General features: G+C 38.8%; 1 pseudogene; it reads right to left on the reverse strand.

Moving 5' to 3' along the window:
- Positions 1-4,978: 4,978 nt before the first annotated feature.
- On the reverse strand, positions 4,979-5,077 carry LOC119627826 (U6 spliceosomal RNA; annotated as a pseudogene).
- Between the last annotated feature and the right edge of the window lie 664 nt (positions 5,078-5,741).

Here is a 5,741-nt window from a genome sequence, read left to right on the forward strand (position 1 = left end):
ATGCAGCCAACAGACACATGAAAAAATGCTTGTCATCACTGGCCATCAGTGAAATGCAAATCAAAACCACAATGAGATACCATCTCACACCAGTTCGAATGGTGATCATTAAAAAGTCAGGAAACAACAGGTGCTGGAGAGGATGTGGAGAAATAGGAACACTTTTACACTGTTGATAGGACATTCAGCCCCACCATTCAGCCATTGTGGAAGACAGTGTGGCGATTCCTAGATTCCTAGGATCTAGAACTAGAAATACCATTTGACCCAACCATCCCATTACCAGGTATATACCCAAAGGATTATAAATCATGCTGCTATAAAGACACATGCACACGTATGTTTAATGTGGAACTATTCACAATAGCAAAGACGTGGAACCAACCCAAATGTCCATCAATGATAGACTAGATTAAGAAAATATGGCACATATACACGATGGAATACTATGCAGCCATAAAAAAGGATGAGTTCATGTCCTTTGTAGGGACATGGGCAAAGCTGGAAACCATCATTCTCAGCAAACTATCGCAAGAACAAAAAACCAAACACTGCATGTTCTCACTCGTAGGTGGGAATTGAACAATGAGAACACTAGGATGCAGGAAGGGGAACATCACGCACTGGGGCCTGTCATGAGGTGGGGGGAGGGGGGAGGGATAGCATTTGGAGATATACCTAATGTAAATGATGAGTTAATGGGTGTAGTACACCAACATGGCACATGTATACATGTGTAACAAACCTGCACGTTGTGCACATGTACCCCAGAACTTAAAGTATAAAAAAAAAAAAAAGACTTGGGGGGAAATGCATAGACTAAAATGCAGTTCCATCCTTTACCTACAGATCTCAGTCCCAGCTTCTTGCAAGTATGCATGGTCCTGCACAGCCAGGTCTTGAGTCCATCTTTCCAGCTGTGTGGACCTTGTGTTGTGTCTAGTACAGTTTCAGGTCCTGAGAATAGAAATATAAATGAACTGTGGTTTTGGTTTCATTATTTGCAGCCTGCATCATCCTTTCTTGGATTCACTTTAATTATGCTTTTTGATAAAGTATTCTCTTGAGTAATTATTCCTAGAAAATCTATGGATCACAAAATTTATGAGTGCTGGCCTATTTAAACATTTCCATATTTTGACCTCACACTTGATTGCTATTTTTACCGGTTATAGAATGCTAAGTTCAAAATAATTTTCCCCCAGAACTTTGAATATGTTGCACTGTCTTCTAATATTCTGAGTTTCTGGTAAGAAATCTGATATCAGTGGCGGGTGTGGTAGCTCACTCCTGTAATCCCAGCACTTTGGGAGGCCCAGGCAGTTGGATCTTGAGCTCAGGAATTCGAGACCAGCCTAGGCAACATAGTAAGACCTTGTCTCTATGAAAAATACAAAAAATTAGCTGGGTGTGGTGGCACACACCTTTGATCCCAGCTAATTAGGAGGCTGAGGTGGAAGGACTGCTTAAGAGCCCAGGAAGTAGAGGTTGCAGTGAGCCGAGGTCACGCCACTGCACTTCAGTCTGAGTGACACAGAGTGAGACCTTGTCTCAAAAACAAACAAACAAACAAACAAAACTGCTATCAATTCAATTCTTAAGAGTTCTTTTGTCAGTAACCTGTTCATCCTCTCTGAAATGTTTAGGGTTGGAAATGTTTAGGGTTTTCTTTTTATCCTTGAATTTATAAATTGCAAGCATAATGTGTCTGGGTGTAGATATTCTTTTCATTTATTCTGCATAGATCTGAGTAAGCCCTTTTAATCTAAGAATTTATTTCTTCAGTCTGGAGAAATTTTTTTGTATTATTTCTTTCATTACTTTTTTTCTCTCCATTCTCTCTGGTCTCTCCTAGCCTATTAACTGAACATTGATATTTCTGGATCCATTTAACAAGTCTCAACTTTTCTGTCATAGGTTCTATCATTCTTTACTTTTGTAAGACACTGTGGGAAAATCTCTCAACTTGATCTTTTAGCTCATTTTCAATTGAGTCTATTCTGCTATGTGCCCTACTTATTAAGTTGTGGAGGGTTTATTTTATGGTAATGATAATATTTTTTAATTTCCAAAAGCAGAGTGGTTTATTTATTAGCAGTTTCTTCTTTCTGATAATATTAATTACAATTATTTTAAAGTCTTTTGATTGCTGTATGAATTCTGTGTTTTGGGTACTCATTTTTCTGTTTGTTGAGTTTGATGTTTTGTGTGTGTATTGTGTTTCCCAAACTGCTGATGATTCTTAAGTATCTATTAATACTTATAATTGGAAGTTGTAATTGAATATCTGTCTATATCAGTCCATCTATCATTTATCTGTTTTTTAGTTCAAAAGTAAATCTTGGGTCTCCTAATGACAGACTACTAAATTAGGAAAGGATAATATGTTTGCCTTCTGAGTGACAGGAACTCTCAGGGTCATTGTAACTTACCTGAAATACCTCCCTCCTTTTTGGTCCCAGTTTCAGAAGTCCTGTTTCAGAGAGCTCTACTCAAGGCTTTATCCTGGTGGTGGGGATGGGGAAGGTAATGCCAGCTTCTGAGTCAGCATATGTGGGAAAAGATCTTTTTCTTTTATTTTTCTTAACTTTGTACTAAAATGTAGCATATATCAGAAAGTTGCTCAAAGTTAACACATCCTTATAACGAGCACCAAGATCAAGAAACAGAACAACTAGGGGCCTTGCATCCCCTTCCAGTCACTGTACCTCCAAGGGTAATCATTGCCCTAACATCTATTATGGTAGATTTATTAAATATTATTTGATTACAATATTATCTCTATTAAAAGATTATCAATGGATTCATACTCTTTCACATCTGACTTCTTTCCTGTAGCATGTTTGTGAGATTAATCCACCTTGTTCTGTGTGGTTGTGGTTTCTTCATGCTTGTTGATGTATAGCATTCCATTTTATGAACAAACATTTATCTATTCCTTTTCCTGTTGATGTACATTTGGGTAGTTTGCAGCTTGAGGCTATTGTTAGTACTACTTACTCATATGTTTTGATGAACATATGTATGGACTTCTTTTGGAACAGGAATTGTTGGGTCATAGGGTAGCTACATGTTGGCTTTAGAAGATAGGGCCAGCAGTTTTCTACAGTGATTGGACCATTTTACACTTCTGCGAGGGTGTTCCACTTGATTCACAGCCTTGCCAACGCTTTTCTGTCCTTTTCATTTTCGCCCTTCTGGTGGGTGGTATTGCATTTGGGTTTTAATTTAAATTTTCTTCATGACTAATGAAGTTGGAGGCATTTTTATGAGTTAAATTTTCTATGCTCTTTTTTTCTCAGCTTTTTATTATGAAAATCTTAAAACACAGAAAAGTTGAAAGGCTGGCATAATGAACATGCATATACTTAGTACCTAGATTTAAACAATTGTTAGCCTTTTGCTATATTTGCTTCGTGTGTGTGTGTATATGTATATATATACACATACACATAATTGTTTTGCTGATCCATTGTAAAGGAAGTTGCAATCATAATGACACTTGACTCATAATTACACCAGTATCTCCTAGAAATAGATATTTTTCTACATAACCATAAAACCATGATCATATCTAACACAATTAACAATAATTTCCTAAAAATACTGTGTCATGGTCTGTGTGCAAGTCTCCCCAGTTGTCCTTAAAGTACCCGTAATCTACTTTTTTGAACCAGAAGCCAATCAAGGCCAAATCCTTGCATTTTGATTGTTATAGCACTTTAAACAGATCCCTCATCTTCCCCACCTCTCACCCACGACGTTGATTTTTTTGGAGAGCCAAATTCTGTTCCAGTTATCTATATAAAAATTTTTTAAACCCCAAAACCTTAGCGGCTTAAAACAATTATTTTATTATATTTTATAATTTTATCAATCATAATCAGGCAGGCCTCAGTCAAGTGATTCTTCTTTTTCACATGCCATTGACAAGGTCACTTGGTGGTATCCACTTGTTATATGGACTGGTCTGGAGGCTCCAAGATGGCTTCTGCATACTCATGTCCAAGACCTTGGTTGGGATGGCAGGAAGGCTGTGATCAGCTGGGACTGCCAACCAGAGCACGTCCATGTAGCCTCTCTGGCTAGCATGGACTCAAAATGGTCAGTTTCCTTATATCTTGACTCCTGGCTCTGAGGACGAGTGTTTTGGAGACCAGAACAGGAGCCACACTACCTTTTATGACCCAGTAGCAGGAGTCACACAGCGTCACTTCCATCAGGCTCTGTTGTTTGAAGCAGTCACAAAGCCCACCCAGATGCAAAGAATTTGCAGCTACGTTTTTAAAGCTGCAATGATCTGTTCTTCAGTCACAAATAATGTGCCCTTTTCTCACATGCAAAACACACACCCTTTTCCAAGATTCCTCCAGACTCTCATTCCATTAGGGCACCTGGCTCAGACTGTTTGAGATCCGCTCTTCTTTATCGTGGGCTCCCCGTGAAGCTGCTGTAGAAGTCTTAGAAGTATTATTGTCTAGCTGACATGGGCTAAGAGGCATGCCCTTTGGATTCTTCAGGAATTTGGGGTATAACTAAGAGGAGACACAAAAAGCACCATTTTAAGTCTTTCTGAGGCCATTAACAGGATCTTACAGTTATGCACTGGATTTCCTGAGACTATTTTCCTAGTATTACTCTTGTGGAATGTTCCCCATTCTGATTTTGTCTGCTTGTTTTCTCTTGGTGTGATTTAACCCTTTTCAGATCCCTTTCCCTTACCTCCATATTTCCTGCAAAATTGGGTGTAGAGGCTTGATTCGATTAAGGTTGAATATTTTGGCAAGAATACTTTGTAGGTGATTTTGAATACATTATACTGCATGATATCTATAGGTATATCATGTCAGGTTGTCCTACTGTTAATATGTTAGGTTCCATCTCTTGCATATGGTGGTGACCCCCAGGCCTCTCTCCATTGTAAAAATGTACATTTTCTTCCTTGTGATTTTCATGGAATTTGTGGGGTGATACTAGGAAAAATATGAAATGCTGCAAAAATTCATGTCATCCTTGTGCGGGGACCATGTTAATCATCTTGACATCCTTCCAATTTTAGTCTGCACTATGGAAGCACATCCTGCCCTGGCTCTCACGAATTTGTAACTGTAATTGGTTCTTTGCCTGATGCATGTGGCAAGTCAATATGCTAAGGCAGCAGAGAAAGAGGTTTAATCATAAGGCCTCCAAATAATAAGACAGGAGAAAATCCCAAATCTGTCTCCCTGAGGAGTTTGGGGCTAGGGATGTTAAGGGTTTTGGAATGGGCCAAAGTGTGAAGATGGTTGATTGGTCAACAAGTCCAGGGTGACGTCATGGGATAGAGAGATAAAGAAACTATATCTGTACATTGATTTGGTTCCTCTGTGGGATCTTTAAAATGGTTGACATCAGCTACTCTGCTAGAATTAAGGATTGGCTTAAGCCGTTCTTACACAAAACCATTATGATTCTAACATCAGAAATCCCATCTGTAGAAACAATGGGGATACAAATGGTCAATATCTAGTGCTACATGAATTTTGGTTACAAGGAAGTGGGTCAAATTGCAGCCTGACTACTGCTTTATTATAACTATATTTCTGCCCAGAATTCTTGTTAACCCTGTGAGGACAGCTTCAAATACAGCTCTTCCATCTCTTGTGCCAGCACCTGCTCCTGCTCCAGATGTCTGTTGATTTAGGCTTAGAATATCCCTAAATTGCTCTCACTTCCTTGGTGGTCATTTTTCCTACCTTTGG

The sequence above is a fragment of the Chlorocebus sabaeus genome, chromosome 5, assembly GCF_047675955.1.
Source record: "Chlorocebus sabaeus isolate Y175 chromosome 5, mChlSab1.0.hap1, whole genome shotgun sequence".
NCBI lineage: Eukaryota > Metazoa > Chordata > Mammalia > Primates > Cercopithecidae > Chlorocebus > Chlorocebus sabaeus.